This window comes from Typopeltis vanoorti, chromosome 18 (assembly GCF_054136105.1).
Source record: "Typopeltis vanoorti isolate ZY-2024b chromosome 18, IOZ_Tvanoo_1.0, whole genome shotgun sequence".
Lineage (NCBI taxonomy): Eukaryota > Metazoa > Arthropoda > Arachnida > Uropygi > Thelyphonidae > Typopeltis > Typopeltis vanoorti.
Genome location: NC_143566.1, coordinates 24,606,824 through 24,634,414, shown reverse-complemented (window position 1 = coordinate 24,634,414; position 27,591 = coordinate 24,606,824). Strand labels below are relative to the sequence as shown.

At 34.6% G+C, this 27,591-nt stretch overlaps 1 long non-coding RNA gene and 1 other non-coding gene across 2 annotated transcripts in view; both read right to left on the bottom strand.

Annotated features, from left to right (window-relative positions):
• Positions 1–1,755: 1,755 nt before the first annotated feature.
• On the bottom strand, positions 1,756–1,839 carry TRNAL-UAA (transfer RNA leucine (anticodon UAA)). The gene has a single exon. It is a non-coding gene; the product is annotated as a tRNA-Leu (tRNA).
• A 1,881-nt stretch (positions 1,840–3,720) lies between these two features.
• The window catches only part of LOC150096548 (uncharacterized), a 58,833-nt gene continuing 34,962 nt past the window's right edge, over positions 3,721–27,591 (bottom strand). Inside the window, exons 2-3 of the long non-coding RNA XR_016549785.1 lie at positions 10,231–10,400; positions 3,721–3,863 (exon numbers count right to left, since the gene is read on the bottom strand). This is a non-coding gene — a long non-coding RNA (uncharacterized LOC150096548). The remainder of the gene's footprint in view (positions 3,864–10,230; positions 10,401–27,591) is intronic.

Genomic DNA, 27,591 nt, shown 5'->3' with positions numbered 1-27,591 from the left:
CAAGACTCTTGTTGTGTTTTAGCCATCCTATTGCTTTTTCTACCTCTCCTCTTAAAATGTCCATATCATGCTCATTACCTGGTGGTGATATCTGCTTCAATTCTTCAGTCAGTTTCCCAACGCTATCTGAACCTAGTTTTTCTTCATATAACTCACTACAGTATCTTGTCCACCGGTGCAATTTTTTCTTTATTCATCAATACTTTGCCTTTTTCATCTTTATTGTGGTCTGTTTTGGTTGCCACTTTCTATTAACGGTTCTGATCATTTTGTCCTTGTTTTATGCTCTCCATAGTACTGTTCTATATTGTTGCATTGAGTTTCTAACCATTTCATCTTATCCATTTTGATTGCTTTTTTCACCTCATTACACTTTCTTCTATATTGCTCTTCGATTTGTTCTGATGTATCCCTTCTTATCTTCAACATTCTTTTCTCCTGTACTAACTTCAGTGTTTCTTCTGTAATCCATTTCTTCTTGATCTTCTCTTCTTCTGGTACTGTTTCTTCAACTGCATCTTCTATCGCCTTAATTACTCTTTTCACTCTTAAATTCGAGTTTTTTCTTTCTCCACACTTTTAAGTTTCTCTTCTAACACTGTCCTGTACCTTCTTCCTATTTCTGCTTCACTTATTCGTGCTGTATCTCTTCTATTCTGATGTTGGGGTTTATATTTCTTTTTTAATTTCAACTTGATGTTTGCAATCACTAAACTATGGTCCGAGTCTATATATCCGCTCCTTGAAAAGTTCGACATTGCTGTACTGATGTTATCCATCTTCTTTTAATCATATCAATCATGTTTTTGTTTTTCCCATCATTTGATCGCCACGTCCATTTTCTACACTCCTTTTGTTGGAATCTTGTGTTACAGATCATCATCTCGTGGTCCACAGCAAATTCTAAGAATTTTTCACCTCGTTCATTTCTTTCTCTGAAACCAGATTTTCCCATGACTCTTTCGCAACCATCATTATTTATTCCAACTTTGGCATTCCAATCTCCTTCAATAATTAGCACATCTTGCTTTGGTATTGTTTCTATTGTCTCTGTCAGATCTTTGTAGAATAAGTCAATATCCTCATCTGTGCTGTCAGATGTGGGTGCATATATCTGGACTATTGATATGTTGAATGGTTTTGCCTGAAATCTTACTACTATGATTCGTTCATTGACTGGTTTGTAGCCTAACAGTGCCTCTCGAACTCTTTTGCTAAGAAGGAAGCCAACTCCTGCTTCGTGCATGGTGTCATGTTCTGACCATATTACTTCGCATCCATTGATCTCTACAGATGATGTCCATCTCATCTCTGCCAATCCTAGTATATCCTAGCAAATACCTCACGGTTAAATTATTATTTATTATTATTATTCCTGATACCTCCAAGGAGTCCGAAGACTCATCGTGGGAGGACATCTACAACTGTCTCTGCACCTAACCTCTACTACGAATCATCTCTATCAACGCCATCTGCCGCCCACCTCCAACACCACCACAACTAGTAATTTTTGTCTGTAAATTGCGTGTGTTCTAAAGGGCCGATTTGTATGTATGCGGGATGAAAAACCCGAGTTTCCGGGAGAAAAAACCCTGCTACCTCCGTATGAGATCGGCTAACTCACCTTCGATTGAAATCGACCAGATAAAGATTCCTCCCGTCGCGACGAGAATCGAACTTAGGCCTATTCCAATCGAAGGGCGCAATGTACCGTCGTTCTTCCAATTGCGCTACGGAGGCGCTTCAAAACAATTTTGTCAGGAGCGGGGTTCGAACCCGCGCCCTCATACGAGGACCAGATCTTAAGTCTGGCGCCTTAGACCACTCGGCCACCCTGACTGATAAAACTTCTTTTTAAAAAAAAAAATTCTGGATATAGTGATCAGTATCATGATAATAAACATCCAAAGGAAGAACTAGTATACTCTCTTTATTTCTATTAATAAAAACCCTAGAAAATAATGAATGTTGCAGAAACTTACAGATAATGAGAATTTACAAATACAGCCACCCTGCCCAAGGCATATGAAAACGTCGACTTTTTGATATAAGTTTATGTAGTTTTTTATTTTATTTTATTTTTTTTATTTAGAGTACATAACATATATAATTATTAGAACTCTTTCAGTTTTTAAATAGGGCAGATCGTCATCACACAAAACTATTATAATACTCCTTCTATCCTTCTTTTTCTTCAGCCAGTACCATATTTGATACTAATTTGATGTTAATACTGTTCACTTATATGGAAAGAATACAAGTGGAATATAAAGTACAGTCTAATTGTAAAGTTTATCCTGCTGTTTCAAGGTTGAAACAGTCTCCGAGAGCATCTTCTCTGAAGCACACCTAATAATGGATTGTAGTACACAAAATTAAACCTACTGGACAAAGTTGATATCTCCAGTTATTTCTGCTTTAAGACTGTCACAAGTATAGAAGCAGTTTTGTGTTAGAACATAGGCAGTTTTATTATATTGATGTGCTTAGCGGGATATTTTTTTTTATCCCTGTCATAAATTCACCTTGCATAGGACAGTTAATTTATAATAACTATCAAAAAGTACAACGTGAACATTGCTAATGACAGTCATGTCGTTGCCATAGTTACCATAGTCTGACCTATATAGTTTTGGGGGTTGAAAAATCCCCAACGGTAGATGTAAGGTATATATCCAGGTGGCCACCACCTGCCCCACTTTCGTCGGGGACTCCCTGTAAACAAGCCGTCGTTCATTTTTCAACCGACGCATCCCCTCCCCCCTTCAAATTTCCCCTCCTTTCCAATACAACCGAACCGATAGACTGCACAATGAAGGTTAAGGGGGGCCCACCCGAGGGAGAGCTTTCCTCTCTTACTGTCTGCCCGGTATACAGGAAGTTAAAAGAGACAAAATACATGAGCGCGATGTCTGGTGGAGACGGCCATATTGTCGAAACTGTCTGAAGGTCAAGTACAACGATTTTTTTTTTTTTTTTTTTTTTTAACTTTGCGAACGTTAAGCAAGTTTGAAAAATAGCCACAGAATCGAAGCTTTCTATAAACAGTGTTAAAAACAGAAGTAAGCCTGGGTAATTATTTGGACAATAGATCAAGTGTTAACTAATAAATATTTATTAATCCTACTAGAAGTAAGCTTATTAAATGAAATGTTACTTCTCGTCTCCAAAGAGTTTTGAGGTAAAACAGTTAGAAATCCTGGAATTTCTAGATTTCGTTTTCATACTATTGAAAGATTCTTCTAAATGCGAAATGAATCACGTGAAAGTTACTTGGGAGCTCCCCAAATGAGGAAGACAAATGCTGTAGTATGTAAGATGATTTTACTCTGGGATTCCAGCAAAGATGACAATATGAATATTTTCTTTCTTTCTTTCTTTTTTTTTTTTTTGAGGTGTGAATAATTTTTTATATGAGTATATAACAAATAGGACTATCATTGAAAGAGAAGAAAACGAGTCAGACAAATGTTTTCTGGCAAAAATAATCCAACACCATTTAAAATTAAATGACTGTGAATCAATGCCGCTATTAATTATATTTTGTAACTCAGCGCCTTTTTTTATTACTGTTTATATCCATATATGAAATTTAGCTATAAAAATACTAAAATAAAAACGAATTCCTTTTGGGAATAGAAACATATATCTAAGAAATACTCGGTAGAGAAATTTGTTTCAATAAAATTGTAGAAAGATAAACGAATAATCATCATAATATCAAAATAAAAACTTCGCTTTATTGGACATAAAGAGAACACATTAAAACTGTTAATATATCAAGTAATTTCCAGGTTGCACAGATGAGACTGCTTTCTTGGTTAATAACAGGAAACTGTACAAACAATTGCTGAATGAGTTACCTGAAAAAAAGAGGAAAAGAATTGAAAGATAAAAAAAAAAGCAGATTAAAGTCTAACTACTAAAAAGTTCGATGTTTAACCGAGAAGCTAAGATTGTCATGATTATGTGTATAATTTTTGATATATTTATAAAATTGATTTATTTCTTATAATTATATTGATATATTCGATGAAACGGATGGAAATGAACGAGTACAATAGGATCATGAAAAATGATTAACAGTATAACAAAAATTAATGAACATTGAAAACAGTCAATTTTTAAGTGCATTTCGTAAAATGCATTGACCTATTATATTCATTTTATCCGCCCGTCCGCTTTCTGTAAAATAGCTTCTCGCTCTGCTCTCTGACGTAAATAAAATTTTAAATACTTGATATTCGGGGCCTTTATTAAACTTTGTTGAGTAACCCGAATTTTGGTTTTAATCGCATCATTTGTCGAAATAATAAATTTAATTAAATTTACTGTTTACGATCTGCCGTCATAATGCTAAAATTTGTCAAATAATCTCAGATTTGGTTTCAAATTGATTTAACAAAATTACAAACAAAAATTTTTAAATATGCATTTTGCAAATTATTATTTGCAAAATGATACAAAAATATTACAAGTGACAAGAAATAAACTGTCTAGAATACTTAAGGGGGGGGAATAAAAGTTGCGAAAATGAATGAAATCACCATTCAAGAACGAGAATGCTATTGCGAACCCACTCATATTTTTATGATGGTATCGTTATTTTCAATATGCAGATCATCTGTGTTTCGAAAACGGCCTCTCGCTCTCTCTCTTCCTGCATATAACAGAGTCACTTTTTTGGACGAATATTGATGAAATCACCGTTTATTTCTCATAATAGTTTATGAGAAATAAACTATTTCTCATAAACTTGATAGTTTATGAGAAATAGTTTATTTCTCATAAACTATCAAGTGATATTTATGAGAAATATCACTTGATAGTGATATTTCTCATAAAATATCACTATCAAGGATAGTGATATTTTATGAGAAAATATCACTATCCTTGATATTTTCTCATAATGTAATAACACAGCCCCTAGGGGATGTAATACCGTAATTACATTATGAGGAGAGGTCACTACCCAGACCGGTTTCAACCTTTTTTGAGGTCTCATCAGTGAGTAGGTAGACCTGGAAGATAACAAGGTTTAAGTGAAACATATATGAAACTCATAGATTCGTAGTTTTCGATCTTAGTTTTGCTTACTGGCAGTTGAACAACAAAGGATTTGTATCCCTTTAATTATTATTAAGGATGTCAGAAAAATAGCCGTTTGGCTTTCAATTTATGTTATAATACTATTTTATTGTTGTCGAGATTATTATTATTATTTTTTTTTTTTGACTAGCTGTGCTGTGACGTCACCAGTTTCGGCATGATATTGAATATATTCAAATAATAGTATAAATATTATCATTTAATGTGGGTAATAATAATTTAATAATATTGATATTAATATTATTGATCATTAACATCACGACTGATTGTTGATATCAATATTAATATTGGTATTTGATCAATAGTGCATAGAAAGTGCTCAGGGTATATCTGAAGGAGCCTACAACCGACTATATATATTGTGAGAAGTGTGATGAGTAGGTATATATGAGTGGTATTAAGAACATGCCAGAAGAGTGACCTTGGTGAATAAGGTAAAAATCAAAGTATGAAAAGACGTTATCGGAACAGTGGCTAGCACAAGGAAGAATGATATTGAAAGATAACCTTAGTGAATACGGATAGGGAAAGTGTCGAATGCACAGGAAATAGCTGAAATATCTCGGTTATTAACCAATCACGTTGGTAAGGATACGAATGCACAGGAAATAACTGAAATATCTGAGTTATTAACTAATCACGTTCCTATGGGAAACGTTGTTGACACATCCATTAGTTCTTTTGACGGTGAGGTAGAGCTAGATGAAAAGATAGAGGCAGAGATATTAAAAATGTTGCCTGAGCGTGATTCGAACACAGCGTTTGGATATCAGAAGAACGTGTTCTAAAGGAATGTGCTAGATGATTGTTTCTAACGTTATTTAATTTGGTGAGCAAGATGGAGCATACATAATTGGCTGATCCGGCCAATTATGTATGGACACGTCTATATCTCTGAAGTGGTTACGGAGATATTAGAAAGGCTGATGAGAAACCGCATTCAGCTTGGGTAAATAATTCTTTTATCCTTTACAGAAGACAGCATTGCTTTTGCTAAAGGTAGGTAAGTCTTGCTTCACCAAACTGTTCACGTTTTACAATAAAATTAGAGCAGAATTTTGGATAAAGGGAATGGATATAACATGATACTTTTGAATTTGTAGAAGATTACGATACAAACTCAAAAGTTTGCAAAATAGGCCTGTGAAGTGGATTGGAGGGGCGCAATCAAAGAGTGATGTATGGAGAACCTGAGTTCTAAGAGAATGAGGGTGACCAATGAGGTCTCACAGTATTCTGTTCTTGGACCACTTGTGCTTAACTTGTATATTAATGACACTGGGGTTGATTGGGAAGGAAACATTCAATTATATACAGATGATGCAAAGGTGGGTCGGCTGATAAGGGACACATCCGATACAGAATCCTTACAGACTGACTGTAAGGATTCTATGAGCAAATAGTGATGAGCGTCAATTCAATATTGATAATATGCACAAGCTTTGCGTTTTGGACTTTTATTTATGCTTATGGATACATAAAACTGTAAGTGAAAAGTACAATCACAATTTCCAGAAACAAATGATGAAAATCTTAACATATAAAAGTTCATTACATAAAAGGCACAACCTGCTTTCTAAGTCTTTCCTTTTTTTAAAAAAATAAAGCAAAAGTAACTTATCATAATCAAGCTAAGGACAATTATCGTCCTGCTGTAACAAGTATGACAAGGCTGCATGTTCTCACAGCACTTCACAACATAAATGTAGCTGAATCCTAGGTTTAATTAGAGAGCAGTTGTGTCTTATCTGAGAAAACTTGATGCATTAGAGGAGGTCCATTTCACATTACATCAGCATCTTCTAACATAAGGAGGAGTTCTGCTGATACTATGACGAGGATTATGAGCGTGACTACGAGAATAACGTCTTCGTGGTGAGATGGGACCACGATCTTCTGTTTCCTCCATAACCACCGCCACCATACCAACTACAGGTCAAGGTCCAGGTTGGAAAGCCAATTCAAGGCCTCATCCGTCACTTTGTGAATGTCCTGTAGGCCATCATCATGAAATTGGTGCCTTGGGCAGTTGTACACAATATGAGTAATCGTCTGAGCCACGGGAGAACAATCACAATAAGGGTGATCTGACAGCTCCCATTTATGTGGAAGGTAGCCACATTTCCCCTGACTAGTTCTGATCCTGTTTATTGATGACCAAATCTTCCTAGGAAGATCAAAACCAGGCTGCGGAGCACAGGGATCTTCTACCAGGAAGCTGTTTGTTGGTAGATTTTTGAACCAGTATTCTCTCCATATGTCAGTTATGATGGCAGCGCAGCTGAAGAGAGTTCGTCCATGGACCAGAGGCTTTATAGATTTGAGGCAAAGACTAGGTGGGTTTATGAGAGTCTGATGTAGGGGGAGGGGTGTTTGCTTTATTAAATGCCTTAATCGAGGCTTGTCTTCTCCGTATGTGTGGTGGAGCAATGTTAGATAGAACAGGCAGCCAGGAGAGAGGGGTGCTTCTCACTGTCCCACTAATTGTGCGCATGGTAGAATTTAGCTGGGTGTCTATAATGTTAGTGTGTGTGTACTTCTTTCCCAGACAGAGGCACAATATTCTGCTGCAGAGAATGCGAGGGCTAGTGCAGACGACCTTAGGACTTCTGCACCACAACCCCAGGTTGTTCCAGCAGCAAGCCTTGAAATGGTATTATTTCTGGTTTTAATTTTATTGGAGAGGTTGATGATCCAGGCTCACTCCAAGGTATTTTGGGTGAGACTCGTGTTCTACCATTTTTCCACAGAAAGAAAGGTTGAGTTGTCGATTTGCATTGTACAGGTGAAATACTGAGGACACTGTTTTCGTTGGATTTTGCTTCAAGTACCACTGCATGAAGTACTCTTCCAGGGTGTTCAGGTCTGTATTCAAGGTAGATTCTAGGTTGGTAAAGGAGGTGAATTGATGTAAGATCGCTAGGCCATCGGCGTATATATATATATATACTTGCTTGATCTGGTATGAGGTAGATCATACACGTAGTTGTTAAAAAGTATAGGGGATAACACAGAGCCCTGAGGAAGACCATTGTGAAGGAATCTGGGCCTGCTCTTTTTTACCCCAATATGGACCCGGATCTTTCTGTTGGAGAGAATAGATTCAAAAAGTTGGAAAGTTTTTTACACTTTATAATATTTCCTAGTTTTAGGAGGAGGCCCCTGATCCAGACATTGTCATAAGCAGATGTTAGGTCAATGAAAGTGGCTCCAGATTTAAGTTTCTTCTGGAAGCCCGCTTCAATTTGAGTTGTCAGGGCCAGGACCTGGTCACAGCAACTTCTTCCTGGCTTCAAGACATCTTGTTCAGTCAACCGATCTTTCGATGAGTAGTAAAATTCTTTTAAGGAGAATTCTTTCAAAGAACTTAAAGGTGGTGCAAAGTAAGGAGATAGGTCGTAGGTTTTTCACATCATTTGGATCTTTCCCTGGTTTGGGCACGGCAATTATTTTGGCTTCCCGCCACAGCTTTGGTAGTTTACCAGTCATGATGATTTCTGAGAAAAGGGCAGCCAGCCATGTTTGACCATGTTGACCAAGATGTTTGGAACTCAGGGAGTATACCATCCACTCCTGCAGCTTTGGCATTCTTGGTAAGTTTTAAGGCTATTTGTACCTTTTCCCGAGATACTGGGTGTACGAGTTCAGGAAGCTCGGGTTCCATCTTCAGGATTTGTCTGGTGGAAGCATGTACAGCAATTTTCCTGGTAGAGCTAGGATGAATCTTGAAGGTTTTCAATAAATGGTTAGCCATTTGATCAGGAATTATCTCTGTTGCTTTGTGTGTTCTTGGCTCTGCTCCACCTAATTTTCTCAGAAGTGACCAACTTCTCCGAATAGATGTGACGAAATCGAGTTCATTGATGGTTGAGATCCATCTTTCCTTTCTGTTTTTATCCAGGGTTGATATGAGCTCCTTAGCAATAGTTGGATCTTCAGTTTCCTCATATTTGGCTAGGAGTTCCTCACTTTCTCTACTCCAACAAGGGATATATTGTTTTCTGTAGCCTCTAGGGATAGTCGCTTTTGCTGCAGATTTGAGTAGTTTAACAAATCTAGGATAGCAATTAGGAGTGGGTGGAATTGCTCTAATGGTTTGCTCGATTGGTTCTGAAATGCAGTCTAGTTGGACCTGCGGAGATTCCATCTAGCGATTGGTGGTCCGCCGATGACTGGGATTGATGTTCCTATCGCTATTAATGTAGGACGATGCTGACTAGTGTAGGTTCTGTTCCGTCTGGCTGAGTAAAGCGTGGCGTCCTGCTTGGCATCATAATTCAAATACAAGTTATATGTATCCATCCAGTTAGCTAGATTATTACCATCCCGATTGTTATATGAATAGTCCCACATGGTGTGATGGGAATTGAAGTCACGAACATAGATAGCAGGGTGAGGAGGAGGTCGGTCCATCTGATCAGGCCAGGATTGCAATGGAGGTTTGTAGACATTGTAGATGGTGATATTATGAACTTTAATACCTATGGAGTATTCTGTATCAGGAACACTTGGTTATATCCTTGAGACCAGGCCGGATATAGGTTGCTAGGCCATGCTTGAGGTGGCAGTTATAAGACAAGAGAATTAGTCCTGGGATCTTTAGTCTATTCAGGGCTGTGTCAGGCACATGGGTTTCCTGGAGAGCTAAGACATCAATTGCTTTATCTTTGGCTATTTTGCCAATGACTTCGGCTTTGAATTTAGATAGCCCTTCTATATTTAGGGAACATATCTTGAGGTAGTGTTGATTACATTTTGGACGGATAACATTGCATACCGAGTATTATATTAATGGAGATGTGCTACCAGTTAATGATTTTAGAGGCCTAGGGGTGATAGGGGACAGTGAGTTAAATATTAAAACATTACATCCAATAATTGTAATGTTGAAAAAGTACACTAGCTTGTAGGAATAAAGAAGTTATTCTTCCACTTAGTCTAGATAAGACTACATCTGGACTACTGTGCTGGTTATGTCACCTGGGTTATATGGAAATAAGAAAACAGTCGAAAAGGTCCAGCATTTGCTAACCAATATAATATTTGTCCTATGGAACTGTGCATATGAATATCGACTGAAAAAGTGGAGGAGGAGAGGAGATTTGATAGAAACATACATACCAGTAAGGGAATCTTAAAGAATAGATACTGGAGAAATTTTCATGGTGCAAGATGAATGAATGGAATTGGTTGACAATGGACATTATGAGATTCGTCTTCGGTGAACGTTTTGAAGGAAAGGTATGATATTTATCCTCGTCCACTTCCACATCCTGACTTCCTAACAGTACCTTTAAAAAAAAAAAATAAAAATTAGGGTAATATGGATAATAATAAATGAATAGAGTATTGATATTCTTCTTTAATATACTAATATTTGCAAAAGGGTAAAAAGTTTATCAAAATGAAGTTCTACAAGTAAATAGAAAATGATATGATTTAAAAGATGATTTAAACGCTTTTCTAGTGTTTATAAATCTAGAACACGCAATATTGATATTCACCACACATCAAAAAATGAGGTGCGTAAATGGATATTTTAATCATCTCATTAATATTTAATTTTTTGGATTAAAAAAAAAAAATATCGTTTATGAAGGAGAAAACATCGCCCCATACATGAAATTTGCTAAGATAGCTTCACTGTCTGTACTAAAACAGTTGTAGTAACTGCTTTTCTTTTTTTTTTCAAAGACTTTTTGGCACATCTTACTAAGACAACAATGCTAAAATAATGTTTATTTGACCAAAAATTCTGAAAGCAATGTCAAAATCCTTTGCCTTCCTTTTACTAAATGTGTCACTTTTTGATGGTACTAGTAAAACTTGTGAGGGAGTATTCCTGTAAATTATTTATAGCATTTAAAAAAAAAAAAAATCTAAAAAAAGATCAAGACAGAAAAAATATAAATTTTTGGTAACAGAAGGAATAAATATACTACTCGTATTAGCACAATAATGTGGTATTTCTCTTCCTATTTCATATTATTCTGTCAGCCATTCCTTGATTGACTTTGTCCTTACCAATCCTTGTGTCTATGATACTTCATTGGTGTTAATTTTTCATTTAGGCTTCGGCAAAATTGTCAGGGCTTTTTCCTTCTGAAACTTTCAGTTTTTTTTTTTTTCATACTAAAAAACGGGCCGAGAAGTTGATATGAAGCTGCATAAGTGATTATGAACCAAAGGTCCATACTTCCTTGGGACTCTACTCTGAACTTCCGTTTTTTTTTTTTCTTTTCTTCTTCTTTTCCTTGTGAATAAGGAAGCTAAGTAGCTGTAGGGTATAAACTGTATTATATGTATGCTGTTGTAATGAGGTCAAGTGTGATTATCAGTTGCTGTGCTAAGTGACATAGATTACATTGTGTAATCAAAGATTAATTAGAGGCTGTGCATTAAATAAGAATTTAATATGTAGGGTAGATGAGTATCTCATAAAAATACATCTCATATGTAAAAAAAAAGAGGGGGAGAAGAAAAAAGAAAAAAGTGAGTCAAGTACTGGAAACAGGAAGTTGGCTGCAATTTAGCAATATAATAGTGTTATTGTTTCTCTTTCAATGCATTACTAAAGTTTCAGAGGAGAATTTACATTCTCCACAGGTTCAACAATAACGTCAGCGAAGTTGCCGCTTTTAACTTGCAACCAACCTGCTGCTTCTTCAATATTTAGTTCAGCTGCTTCACACAACTATCAAACTCATTCGAAATCGGTCGGTCAGACTTTTAGAGGTATATGTGAAGGAGGAGAAAGCCACATTGGGGAGGGGGGGCTTTTTTGCTGTTTGTGCAAAATACTTTTTGTATTATTATTAGTCGCTTTAAATTTGTTGAGTATCTCTGTGGAATAAAAGTGACAGTGTGGATAATATTCAGATTAGAATCGGAGTTAATGGGTCGAATTTTGGTCCTGGTCATTTTTATAATAAGAGTGGTCAGTGACTTACTACGGTACTTAGCTTAAGTACCGACTCTTGACTCACCTTGAGTTTTCTGCAGAACGTGTTCTGGGGTGAGATTGTTTTAGTTTTTATTAGACACACGGGGATTTCAAGAAAGTGCACGTAGATATCAAGCCGGATTTTCTGGCTTCTTTGGGAGTAAGCAAATGCATTCGTAGTAATGTTGGATTAGTGTGTCTGTAAGAAATATCTCTCATTATAAAGGGTTTTTCCAAAGCTTGATAATTTGTTTGGAATAAAACGGACTGGACTGGTAGTGTTGAGGATTTGAAAGCTTCATGTAGGTGCACATCTCTAACTTTGTTTGGCTATGTGCTGTAGTTTAACTTTGGCTGTGTCATCGGTTTGGTTATTTGTATTTCTAGAGGGTTTTTACAAGATCTCGATCCTTTACTTTGTTTATTTATTTTTTTAAATCTAGATCCTGTTAAAGAATACGAAATTTATAAAAACAGATAAAAATACTTATTTTTTAAGTGTGAGTTATATAAGCACAGAATTCTCACAAATATTTGTTTGTATATCTGACCACATTTCTTTGGTGTGTGTGTCTCTTAAAATCTTGCGCGAAAGTTTTTCGTATGCCATTTGGTTGGATGCATTAAGTTCTTTGACCAGCCGTCTGAAATGAGAATGCGCTTATCTTTATGAAGATTCTTATTCTTAGAATGATGATGAGTACCAATATCCTTTTTTTAATGCATTTTTTTTGTTAATTCTGAGTACTTTTACGTATACTTTTTTTTTTAAATTATTTACCCTCTTGGTTTTTTTAATTTCTTTACTGGCGTTTTTTTCTATTCCGCGATATCCTTATCCCATATTCAGGAGGGCAGGAGATATCTATTGCATAGATACTCCTGCCGTCTCCCCCTTCTTAGAGAAGGGGGAACGTTTCCTTCCTGTTTAGCAGTTTCCTGCCAGAAAAGATAGCTTTCTTATTTTATTATTTTTTTTTAGTAGGGATAACTTCACTTATTATCATTTTATTCGTATGCAAATGAAATGAAGAAATTATGAAAGAATTAAACCATGAATCAGTAATAGAAAAAATTTAAAAAATATAAACATAAATGGATAGAACACGTTGAAAGAATGAAAACAGAAAGATTACCAAAACAAGCCTTAAATTACAAACCATTAGGAAAATGAAAACCAGGACATCCTCTTAAGGTATTCAATAATGACTTCTAAAGCCCGAACAGGCCACTCTAGGCCTAAATCCTTGGAAAGTATAATGATGATTCGTATGCAAATATATATATGTATACATAATGTTTTTGTAGGGAAACTGTAATGGAATATCTTTATTCCACTAATTATATGAAGAGCCAAAGACTTCAATTCGGCGACATGAACTTCTTTAAGTTAAGGGATATTACATCCCATATTATACCAAATGGGTCAGGTGTTGCACTATCCAGGTATTTGCTTACGCTTGGAATCGCCGAACTTTATATAGTTTCTGTATTCGGCTTGAAACTCTTTGAGTTTCTTATTCGGCTAAGAAACAATATGGGATGTAATATCCCTTAACTTAAATAAAATCTTTATTCCATTTCATGAAGTTTTTATTATTAATGTATTTCTGATCATTGTATGTATGTATGTATGTACGAGTATATGTGTGTGTGTGGAGGAGGTAGTGGAGTATGTACAGTTTATTTTAAAAAGTGCAGCACATACATATATATATATATATATATAATTACATTGAGTGAGCTAAGGATTTTTTTAAATTATAATTATTATTTAGAATTTATATTTTATTTGTTTGAATGAATGATAACCAGTGGTTTATTACACTATTTTAAACAATGTCATTAAAAGTGGTATCCACAGAATTTTCTTAAGGGACGTAGTCATTTTTTAAAAATTTACTTTTCGCTTTTTATCTGACAGTATGTTATTACCCAATAAAACACATTGAATACTCCGACGAAGTAAGTAAGAAAATGACGATGCAACAAATGTTTAGTCTCAATGTTGCATTACACTGATCTCTTGGGGGCACTTAATGTCCAATCAGATCAAAATGAACTTAAGTACATTTGTAGATATGCTTTTCACTATTTAATCTTTGTTTATTTTAATTTATTTGAATTAAATTGTACATTTTCTTAATTGGATGAAATACCTTAGGCAATTTCTTCTTAATTTATTAACATGAGAATCAAAGATGTTAACTTCGAGAGAGTGATAAATCGGTGGACTAAAATATATGATCTTTACACAGAGAAATATATATACACAAGTTTAGAAAGTGGTAGAACCCATACATTCTTCCCTCTTAATGCTTGGTTTCTAGCTTATGTAATCCTTTTCCTACGCAAGATAATTTATTTATTCGTATGGCATAAATAACAAAACATGCAGAACAATACACTGTCATTTTAAAAACATATAAAATTAAAGGTCATTTTAAAAATAAAATTAAAAAGTTATATCCATATTAGTCAAATAGTTCACAGCTTCGAGAGTAGCGCTTATAAAGTCCGATTTGTCTCCTGAATATGCTCTAAGATAATATTTGGTCACAATATGGTCCACAGTTTGTCTTTGAGTTCCACAATCACAATGTGGGGACGGTCGTTTACCCCATTTAAAAAGCATGTCCGCATTAAGCTGAGTCATTAATTTGAGCAAGCATCGAAACTTTTTTTGTAATTTGTTGAGAAAAAATTTTGTAATATCATTTGTCTAGCTCTCTCACTGTTCTTGCCACTTTTGCTTCAGGTCGAAGTTAGATTGTGATAGTTGTTGGGTTAATTGTAGTGGGGGATGTCTCGATCTCAATCGTTGTACACTTAAGTCTAAGGGATCTAAGTGTATTAGTAGAGCTGTATTCTCTAGGATTTTCTTATACTCTGTAAGAGTGCTTTACTCCTGTGCAGGCTTGGTGGAACAATGTTGCTAAGAGCCGGATGCCAGTGTGTGTGTGGGGGGGGGGGGCGTTGATTTAATTGTGACAGAAATCAGTCTCATTGTATTATTTAGTTGGTTATTAACAAGTTTAACATGTGTGCTATTTAGCCACACTGGTGAGCAATAATCCGTTTCCTACACATGATAATATTGGTGCACTATTGGTTTTCAATTTTTTTCGTGAGTCGTGGTGACCTTTTTTTTTTTTTTTTTTTTCAGAACAGGTAGAGAAAAGCAGATAATACTTTCGCGTAACACAGGGATATAGCATTATCATTTTTTCATTTTATTGTTTAAATATAAACGTCTCGTAAACTTAATTGCTCATTCACTAAAATATTTCTTTTATGAAACTTATAATGTGAAGTGACACTGTTGTTCTTTTAATTAATGATATTTATGTCTTAAGATCTGTGACACACACACACACACACACACACACACTAGAAGAGAAGCCAATGTAAATTAGCTTAGTAATGAACCAATTGAAATTCAATAACACTAACACAACATTCAATAACTTGTGGTTTTAATACGGGAATGATAAAAAAAAGGGCAACTGATTACAATAAAAGTATATTAGCATTAACAGGAAACGAGAAGTAAAAATTAAAAAGAAAAAGAAAGAAAGAAAGATAACGAAACAAATGAAAATTGAATGGAAGAAATGAAGGAATAAATATATGTAAACAAGAAAAGCCTTGGAGCTTTGATTGGAAAACAAATTCACAATGCACATGCAAAAAAAGACATCATATTGAAAAAGATTTAAATTGATACGCATTGAGCTAAAGAATTGGCCACTCATGTTTGTGTTTATTTAATTCAGCTAGTTATTGCGTTGTTCAGTATTTATATGACTAATTTTGATGTTTTATTTACGGTTGTAGAAGTCTCTATCGGTTATGTGGTAAATAAGGTAGTTTTATTAAGAAATATTATATAAGCAAAGTGGAAATTAGATCCAGCATTATTTTAGTAATTATTAAGAAATAATTGTTTCTTTATAAAACTGGAAAGCATGCGTCAATAATTTTCAATAAATGCTGTTCGAACATGTGTACAATTTTAATGGGCACTCCCTCTACACACACACAGAGAGAGAGAGGGGGGGGGGGGAGAGCAATGAAACTATCGCGTCCTTGAGAAAAGAATGGGGAAAGAGGAAGTGAATGTGACCAGCAAGGAAGGGAAGATCCTAACGGCAAACTTTCCATCATCTACAAATGGGAAGATTTGCGCGCTCATGTCAACCATGCATTGATCACTGAGGAAGAACGAGTGCCGGCTGTTTTCGCCTCCTCCCCCTTTTTTATCCGTGGAAGGCGTTGTTTCCAAAACGAAAGAACGGATGGACTATTTATTCTCACCTTTCCCTCGCACACAGAAATCGATGTGGAGTGAGCGGTTGGGGGCAGACGTGCTCGAACTAATCAGCAACCCCCATGCAAGCACGTGACAGACAACAGCCGTATGCATACAGCGCTCGTATCGTTATGCTCAAGGTCAGCTTCATCCACTAAGAAAGCAGCGGATTTTTGGCAGCCAGTCTAGTGGAGATGATGTTGATTTTGAAACGGCGGGAGGCCATTGAGGGGGAGGGTATGAAGCACGACAACCAACCATCAGGTGTGGTGCGTGTAACCTGAAATACGTGGCCAAAACACATGCGTGTATTTGTCTGAGTGTACAATAGTTCTATAACACATAAGTTCGTTACTGTGAAGATAAATCACTACTACGAAAACCCACTTAGGTACGGTCGAAATAGCTATGATTAACTACAACTAATTATAGTTATCTAGTGCATCTTGTTAACTGAAATGCTTCTCCGCCTAACACACACACACACACAATGCGTCATTTTGTCCCATAAATTCTCTAAAGTTTTTCTGGTTTTCATTCATTATAACATTCAATTCTGATTATTCTGTGAATCCCCCCCCCACTAATGATTATTAGAAATTCTGGATATCCAGCTTATCGAACAGTAAACATGTGCTGTTTAGTTAATTATATATTTGAAAGCTCTCTCTTTTTCCTCCCCACCCCTTATTCTAGAACATGTTTGCATACTACATGAAACATAATAAATACTTATTGAAATATCTGAATCCTAATGGAAATTCGTTGAACATATATGAGTAACATTTATAAATAATGCATAGCCATGGCCACAATATTTTCACGCAATTGTTAAACGATTAAAATCATTGTATTCTTTTTAGTACTGTTTTCCTTTCTTTTTATGATTTTGAAAGTTGTTGCAATTTCCATTTAACAAATAACAAGCTTTGTTCTAGTTTTAGTTTGCTTTCAACCAGCAGTAGTTAAAATTAGCTTATGGTAATAAATAAGTCGAATTTAGTATGAAGTTGAACTTATGTGAGCGATTTCTTGTCTTTTAGTTCATGACTACCTACGAAAAATTGCAAACGTATCGTATATTTTAATATAGCGGGTTGCTTAAGAGTTAGTTACAGGTTACTTTTTCAAGCCACTTCACATCTCCAATAAGTAGTCTTACTCCTGTGAACGAAAAATCATCTGCGACCTAAAATAATACTGATTGGGACACAAACTGATTCCACAGTCAGCTATAGGTAAAACTGCTGACGCTTACTAAGAAGGCTCACATGGGGTTTTGCTCAGCTTATTCCCTGACGGGAGGTCACAAGTCCAAAACATGTCAGAAGCAGTGAGGAGAACCTCAGAGGGAGACACTCCCCAGTCAGTGGACCCCTCATTTGACAGAAATGACGTCATATCACATTACTGGCTACTTTTACTAGCACAAATCAGCGATTCAACAACTCCGCGTATTGCTGCATTTGTCAACTGCTGAAAATTCAGGAATTGAGCTGACTTCTAAGAGATTTCAGTATTGAAAGCCGAATTTATTGAACAATAACTTGTCATTTTCAAAGAAAAAAAAAAAAAAAATCGCGACAGCAAGACATATGAACGGTGAAAATCAATCATCAGAAAATACAGCTTTTATGATGAACGAAATCTTTTGCAAAATTAATTAACTTTCATGAAAAAAAGTAGCATCACCCATATTTGACAGTATTTGAATTAACTTATACACATGTGGGAACAATTACTTTTTTTCGTAGTACTTAAAAAATATATTTAATTATAAAAATATATTATATTAAAAAATATAATAATGACTCCTTTTATGTAAAGCTGAAAACAACTAATTATAAATGGTCGATTTCTAGTCCAAATTGCAATTCTTTAACTAATAATTGCAATTAGTAGAAAATATTAGAATATAATATTTTCTACTAATAGAATAGAAAATATTATATTCTAATATTTAGAATATTATATTTATTCTAAATATAGAATAAATTTATTCTATATTTAGAATAAATTTTATTAGAATAAATTTATTCTAACAAAAATAAAATTAAAATTGTATTCCAAGTAGGAATGTTTAATTTAGTACGCATTGTAACAACTTATAAAATTCCTAAAATATTATGAACATAGAGAGAGAGAGAGAGAGAGAGAGAGAGCTCCGTGAAGCAACTGGACATATTTTAATAAAATGTGGCATCTAGATCCGTTGAAAGAAAATTGTTGATATTTCATTTTTGGTTTAAATCCGACTATTTGCAGGTGCAACATTGGGGAAACATTTCTAAACGATATAAAATGACAACTTGGATTGACGAAATTTAATATAATTTGATGTGTAGTCTACCTATACTACAATATATCTCCGATCGCAGTTTTCAGTTATATTAGACCAAGTGAAATGTGAAAATCTAATTGAGCAAAACGTTTCAAGATAACACAAGGTAATTATTCCACTCGGGTTCAATTAAATTTAATGAAAGTTGGCATTTAGAATCTATATAAGGATTGGTCATCGTCTCTATTTTGATGAAATCGGACTATTTTGGGCATCAAAATTAGGCAAAATTAATTTCGAACGACGCAAAATAATATGTAACGAATCATTATAAAATAAGATGTTTGAGGAATGTAATTCAAAATCGGCTTTAGGTTCAACTGATGTGAATGCTATTGCGAAACACATATTCTTATGTTCTTGGAAAGTTATTTTAGTTGTTAGTCAGAAGGTTATTTTGATCAGCTATCAAAGCTGGCCAAAATAACGCAACGTTTCCTTCGAAAACAAAATTAAAATTAAAATTGACTTGTAAAAGTAGATTTTTCATAGTGCTTTAGGATACATAAATTTATAACATTCATAACGAAAGGACTATTCGATATGTCTCTTTATCTGTTTTATGACGAAATGACTTCGAATGATAAGTTGTTGAATGTAATTTTGTCCTCTCGCATAAATGGTGGAATGTGACGAAGTTTTTCACAATCTAATGCCACGACTACTTTTACTTCTTGTCAGCTGGCAATCAGAAAAATATAAGAATTTTTCAACCCCCCCCCCCTAAAAAAAAAAAAAAGACAAACCGGCCGGAAAAAAAACATTCAGCTCTAGCTTAACAAACTAACAGTGGGTTTAAGTATGATATTTCGATATATTAAGTAGTCTTCACTCTGCCTTTGAAAAATAAGTAGTTCTGTGATGAAAGCCATTGGGTAGCTGACATTGGAAGTTGTGTTCTGGTAAGTGTACAGTGCAGTGTACTTTTATACGATTAAGAAACCGCATAATCAAATCATACACGGAATTTAACATTTCCTTAATCTTGAAGTGCAAGAACTGCATTAAAACGGCATAAATTATGAATTACTCATAATCTTATTTACCTATTAGTTTATGAGTAATTCATAATTTACGCCATGCATCTGAAAAGTGGTTTTGAGATGCATAGCTTCTAAGATAATCCCATTCGATCTCGTGACCTGCTTTATTGCTAATTGTCTTAATGAAAATAATATTAAAGCTGGAGTAATGTAATTATAAACTGGAACAAACTGCGATAAAAAAAATGAAATAGTTGCATGTTTTTAAAATCATGTGTGATATGATCTGAATTCCTGAATACTGAATTTAATAAGAAAAATCACGATAATGCTATATATAATTTACTCTCTCTCTCTCGCTCTCTTTTTTTTTGAAAAGGGCAGAAATAAGAAGGCTTTTAAAATTAATTCTTCTTCGTGGGTGAGATTCACATAAAAAATAACTATCCTCTAACAATTTGATAAAACAAGTTGTATTATTCCCCCACCCCCTGAAGATGTCTTCATCATCTTTTCCAAACTACCCATTTGATTATCTCGTTCAGTTCCGAACTCTATTGACTGTTTTAATGATATTTGGTGTTTATAATCTTTAATGAAGATTACAGTGTGTTGTGCCATTTTAATTTTAGTTTAAACCAATTTTTAGTGGCAAAATGACGTACACAATCCCGCTTACTGAAACTTATCGAGTCTTCTCTATTTGGTTTTGCTAATGAAAAGTCTCCTTTTCTAGATTCGTTATTCGTCGACATTGACTTCTTCTTTTAGTATTCCTCATTCCATAAACTTTCTCATGTTCAATTTCCGCTTTTCTGCATGTTTTCCCTCTTTCATTTCAGCTTTATTTTCAATACCATCTTTTCATGAAACAAACCATCACCCCCTGTGAAGTCGCTTGGATGTCGTGATATTTGCTCTTCGGATATGAGGAAGCTTTATAATCTTTCAAAGGTGAGTTGGCCGGTCTGATATGAAGGTGGAAGAATTTTTTACCCCGTAAAACAGACAAACCGGCAGGAGTACATAACGCAATTAAAGAAACATAACATGACGTCATAACCTTAATTTCTTCGGTCGTAAAACTTTCATCAGATGTCAAACTCGCCACAGTTTCCTTTTAATTCGGACAACTTTGATCTGATCTCTTCTGTCATAACACTGTCATAAGGATGCCATAAAGCATCTCTGTAACTTTACATTTCTCTCTTTCTCTCACTCTCTCTCTCTCTCTTTTTTTTTTTTTTTTTTGTGCAGTAGATTTTGCTGTGTTGTTGCAGCACATTATTTTCATACCATAATTCCAAAAGCTTCTTTGCTGAATGTATTCGCCATTACAATTAATTAAATACTGATTCGGCCGAAATATTCGATGTGTGTTTTGTAACAATGAGTAAATCTAGTTGCGAAAAATGAGTATCGGATGGCAATCTCACAGGACGTATAATATGCTAGTAAACAGTAAAGTATAAAGAAGAGATATCAACACTGCTCTCAGATACGTTGAAGATCAAAATAAATTTTAAAAATTGGAAAAAAAAAATCTTCCAGGAAAAAATAATATATAAGTTATTTAAAATAAAGAGCCGCTTCGGCGATGTAACTCCTAGGAGATGTGTTTTACATTATGGGGAAATACTAAGAATAGTGATCAGAACTTTCCCTACCTTTGCAACGAGTTGCCCAGGTGTTGAACTATGTGCTTTAGCCTGCGCTACAATTCGCCAAAAATTTTATAGTTTGCTATATTCGGTATGAAACTCTTTGATTCCTATCTTTGAGTTTCTTATTCGGCTTTGAAATAATGTGGGATTTAATATCCCCTTAATTTAAATAATATTATGTAAGATTTTTTAAAGAATTATTATTATTATTTTTTCATAGATTAGGTACACAGGGTACATATAGAAGAACATGTAGCATTAAAGAAATACAGGGGTCACCAATTCGTTTTTCTTGGCGGTCTTTATGTAGAAAAACATTCACTTAGTGAAGTCCAGAAACTGGAAATCGTAGTAGTAGAAAATAAATAAATACTATTCCAATTCTATTTCTTTTATTTTATTAATTTCTTTTATTAATTATCACTAGAATTCAAACATTAATAAATCAGAAACTTGACACTTTATTATGCAGATAATTTCCCCCAAAATAGATTTCACGTTTGTGAGTTAATCGATTTCAAATATACAAATATGTGACAACTTTTTAAATGTCATAAATCGAAATAAAAGGACTTCGAAGCATATAAAACTAAAACATTTGCTTTATATGCATATTATTGAGTTATGTTTAAATTAACGACGTACTATGAAAAATTCGATGGCGGTCCGCTATTTGAAGACATTTGGTGTATACATAAATATCTTTCTTTTCTTATTCTGAATGCAAAAGTGACAATGTCTGATCTAGATACTTTTTCGAAGGGTTAAGAGTCGCATATGAAGAGTCGACTGAGAAAACTTATGTACTTTGTGTTACTTCACGCTTAAATTTTCTTAACTAATAAATCGAATATTTTAATTTATATTTAAATTTGTTCAAGACGACGACAAATCAGTTAGAGCCAAATCCAACTGAAATACATTAAGATCTCATTTGAATGAAACTATAGTGAATGCAAATAATTTTAATAGTAGCACGGATATTATCGAAACAGCTCAAGTGTATTTGATCTCATTAAAAGTATTAAAACAGTTTAAATTGTAATCTCATTTCCTTAAATATGCGAACTACACTTGGTGGATTTTGTCTCAAAAATGGGTTATGGAAATCTTTTAGTTTTCTTTCTCTCCTTATTCCTTGTTTTCTTTCATCTTTAACTCCCATTTCCCCTTATAAATTTAAATTTTTGTTTGCATTTCTTCATTTTTTTATTTAATAATTTGAAAGGCATTTTCCATCTCGGTGGAATTTGAATCCTGGTTCTTCTTGCTAGTATCGATTAATGGATGTTACTAAGAAGAATGGATGTTACTAAGAAGAATGGATGGGTGCAATAAGCATTTTGTTATTTACAGCTCTGTGACGTTTTATTTTTGGTATCGAATCTGTTAGCAGTGCACATATAAAAAAAAACAGTAATGCGTCCTGGGTGCATACATGCGTCTTTTAGGACCAGACGCGCGTGTGGATAGCTGTTCTTTTATCTTTTCGGATATCGCTGAAACGACATTCCAACAAGGGACGGGTGACTACACCTGTGTGCAGCCATGTAACGTCCTATATTTAGACGTTTTCGTGTCTAGCCGTGCTATTGCCGACAAAAGAATGACCTGACTTCTAAATTAAGGGATGTTACCGTACTAGCCAGCTGTACATGCGCAAGACAGAATTATAGCTCACGTCAAACTTGGGCAAAACAAAACTTAAAAAAAAAAAAAAAACATGGTTGAGAGCTTGATTAAGCTGAAACCGGAAACTTGCTTCGCCATCTGTGGAGAGTTCATGCTGATGCAAGTGATTTGTTGCTCAAGACTAATGCGTTGAATTCAATCTCAAATAGCATCTTCTTCAAATATGTGTTTTTCTAATATTGGGTATTAAAATTGTCATGCCGCATTTTATCTACACATAAATTTAGAATGCACCAGGATCGTTTTCTCATATGTTGAGATTTTTCATACCAACACAAAATGTCTGTCATGTGATGAATGCGGTAGAGGGGGAACGACTTATGCCGTGACAAAAAATGTCTGCTGTAAGTTGGATGCCATGATGTCCTGTAAACAATGGGAAAGTAATCAGTGAAATGCGAATATGAGTTCAGAATTTCTTTAAAAAATGTATTGATATGACAGTTAAGTTAAAATCGACAACTGCATATATTGTTTATTTCTTATTTCTTTTTAAGATTCGACTAATATTTAATAGCAAAGTAATCTGTCAATAAAGAGCAAATTAATCCAGGAATATTTTATCATTTCCCTCCGCAATTAATCTGTCCGTATTAATTAATTCAAAAAAGAAAACAACACCATTATTAAATCGATAGTTTTCTCATCTTCAGCATATATTTAAGCCTTCTGGTGAAACAGAATTGCATTTTCAATTTTCGTAAGGAATCGATATTTAAACATGTAGAAAGTTTATTTTTCACTTGGTTAGACTATAATATATTTAGTTTAATCCTTTATCCAAGTGTGAGCAAACAAAGTTTACGCCTGAAAATATCTTCAGGACTGAATATGGTGTTGTACTGCCTTACCGGGGTAAGGCAGTACAACACCGGGAAACTCGTAGCAAAGGTGGAACAAGCTAACAACACTCCTATCCCAGTTTCTCCTATAATGCAAAACACATCTCCTTGCGGATATGTATAATGTTATGCATTAAGGGAAGGGCCACCCGGACTAGTTTCGACCTTTATTGAGGTCTCTTCAATGGGAGCCAGGCCCAGAGTTGGAGATACCAGGCAGAAACAATAGCGAGGTCATCTTTACTTATAGGAGTTGTCAAAAGGTGTGCCACCTTTTTTTATTAAATTACTCTGGATTTAGAGAAAGATGTTGAAAGTTTATTTTTCACTTGGTTAGACTATAATAAATTTAGTTTAATCCTTTATCCAAGTGTGAGCAAACAAAGTTTGCGCCTGAAAATATCTTCAGGACTGAATATGGTGTTCGGTGTTGTACTGCCTTACCCCGGTAAGGTAGTAGTACAACACCATATTCAGTCCTGAAGATATTTTCAGGCGCAAACTTTGTTTGCTCACACTTGGATAAAGGATTAAACTAAATTTATTATTTAAACATGTAATTACATAACAGTACACACTTCAGAAATGTTGCTATATCGTATCGTCATGTTAATAAAGTTAAGGTTAACAACTGCTTACAAAGAAAAATGCTTTGTTTAAATATATGTTTGGATAGCCAGAGAAAGACGGGTAATGCATCACATTATCTATACAATTTTATTCTTAATAGCCATAACAGTTTGTGTTACTTGTGTGGTTGTTATGGTATTAGAAAAATTGGTAAGAGCTCGCATACAAAACTGGGCAGATGAAAATAATATTATATGTGAAGGTCAGTACGGATTTGTTAAGGACAGTTCTTGTTCCAGTAATTTCTTTAAATTTTATGATAAAGTAATAAGAACGGTTGATGAGGGAAATTCATACACTGTAATTTTTATAGATTTTGCGAAGGCATTCGATAGGGTACCGCATGATAAACTGATATTTAAGCTACAACGTATGGATTTGGATATTAAGTTGGTGTAGTGGATTGACAACTGGTTGTCCGATAAATATCAAAGGGTTGGGTAAGGATGGGGTAAATCGTGGAAAAGGAAAGTTACTAGTGGAGTTTCACAGGGCTCTGTGCTGGGACCACTACTTTCACTACTTTTCAACCTTTATATCAATGATAGTGTCACTGAAATTCAAGGAGATATTCAGTTGCTTGCAGATGACATGAAGCCACAGAAGGTTATTAAGAGTAGTGCTGATGTAGTGTTGCTAAATGTAAGTTTTCGAATTTTGGAAACTGCAGATGGGATATTGCATACTCTATATATGGAAGTATGCTGGAGAAAGTTGAGGATGCACGAGATCTTGAGGTTATGGTGGATCGAAATTTGAAATTTAAGAGACATATTCTAATCGTGAGTAAGACAACTCAGAGGATTGCTGTAATATTAAGACGAACATTAATCAGTAGAGATAAAATTATAGTGATTCCACTGTATAAGCCCCTGATCAGGCTACATCTGGACTATTGTACTCAAATCTGGTCATCAAGATATAGGGGGGGGAGATACTTTGGAGAGTGTGCAGAAGCAGTTGACAAAAATGATTTCATGAGTGTGGATTGTCAGCTATAAGGATAGATTGAAGTCATGTAATATGCAGAGTTTGGCTGATAGAAGGCCAAAGGATGATGTGACTGAGACGTTTAGCTCTTGAGAGGTATTTAGCGGATGGATACGAGGGTTTTTTCAGATAGTGGAAAATAAGGAGGAGGGAGGGAGAGAACTAGAGGCCATTCTTGGATATTGCGCAAGGAAGTGGTGAATACGAGGGTAAGAGATATTATTTATTTATTTTACGTGAATGAGTGGAATGCATTGCCTGAGTATGTTGTCAATGCTAAGAGTGTAAATAAGTTTAAGCTTCCGTATGATGGATATGTTACAGGCAGGAGAGATTTTCCGTAAGCCTGTGGACTTTTGCAATATATGTATACTTATTTCACACTGTAATATAATATGATATATATACTTCTTATAATGTATATAATTGTTAATGTTATAACCAGTGGTGAGCTATGGAAATTTTAACAAATGGCTCGCATCGTCGAGCAAAAAAAAAAAAAGCCTAACTTAGCTCTTATAATACTTATATTGCTACTTTGTAGCGCTTCTGACTGATATGATGATTCCCGTATGATATCAATCATTAATTCTAGATCTTTTAAAAATTCCAAATTGAGAAGTCGGTTTAAAAAGCCCTTATTATATTTATCGTTCGATGCAAAATGCTTGCATAAAGCTGGATAATTTCTCCACACAGCAAGAGCCGTTCGTAAACTGCAAGCTGCCCATCGTGGTCCAAACACACGGCCGATCTTTAAAATTTCGATACCAAGGTGTTTTGCAATTGTATTTAATTCTCGTTGATTTTTTGGTGATTGATGATAAAAATCATATAATTTATCCATAAATATTTCAAAATGATTTATTTATTTAATGTTTTTTTATCGAATCATGTAATGCTAATTGTAAACGATGAGCGCAGTGCCAAATCACAACGTTGGGAAATTTTTGTAGAAGTTTGATTGCAACACCTGATTTGTCTCCTAACATTACGCTAGCTCCATCAGAAGAAAATGCAATGAAATGATTTTTTATATAGTTATCATAAAATCCATATGAATTTAAAGTAGCAATTATAATAGCATGTATACATTCCATGGTGGTATTTTCTAGTTCTACAAGATTATTAAACAAGAAGAACAAGAGACTCACAAATTTGAGAAAAATTTAACAAAGGGCTCGCGCGAGCCTCTTATAGCTCACCACTGGGTATAACCCCCTCTGTCTGTCCGTCCATGAGTCTTTGACTCCAGGAGAGTTGATAATAATAATAATAATAATGATGATATACGCACCGTATGTTGAAAATAATATATACATAGATAACAGTTGTAAACTTGTGCGACCAATATTTTGCAACTTGCAATTTTAAAACCTATGAATTAATGGATATTAGTAATAATAGGCATTATTTCTATTCAATTTTTATTGCTTCGTAATTACTTTTGAAATTTGTGTAAAATATATATGAATATACAGAATAATCAGACTTCTGTGAATTTAAATATATACATCGTTTACAAATTGAGTTGTGCAAACGAATTGTTTTGAATACGAAAGAATGTATAAGGCTGGATTTCGATAGCGGGTTTGTTCCCTGTTTATAACTGAATAGTATTTAAATTAAGGATTATAAGAGTCTATAACAAATGACACTGTGTATCCCCCTCTATAAACCACACACACGCACGCACAGAGAAAGGAGGCCGACAGACAGAGAGAGAGAGAGAATTATCTCGATAAATTGGAACAATATTCTGTCTCTGCTTACTCACCATAAAATGGGTAAGTGACTCAGATAAGGACTGTTAATATAATACTTTTTTCATTCTTTCTATTTAGAATGCGGCTTTCCGAAGTTAATAAGTGTCTTCTTCTTCTCAACCCTCCATACTTTTAATAGCATTATGTACTGTAAGTTCCAAATCTCTTGTGTTTTCGGATCACTCTTAAAAATAAATAATAGATAAATAGGTGATACTACTGGCAACTCCTGATAATAATAATAATAATAATAAACTCCGTCTTATGAACCTTGTCTAACTTTGACGATTTCTCCTTGTTTTCTCCACATTTGTATAAA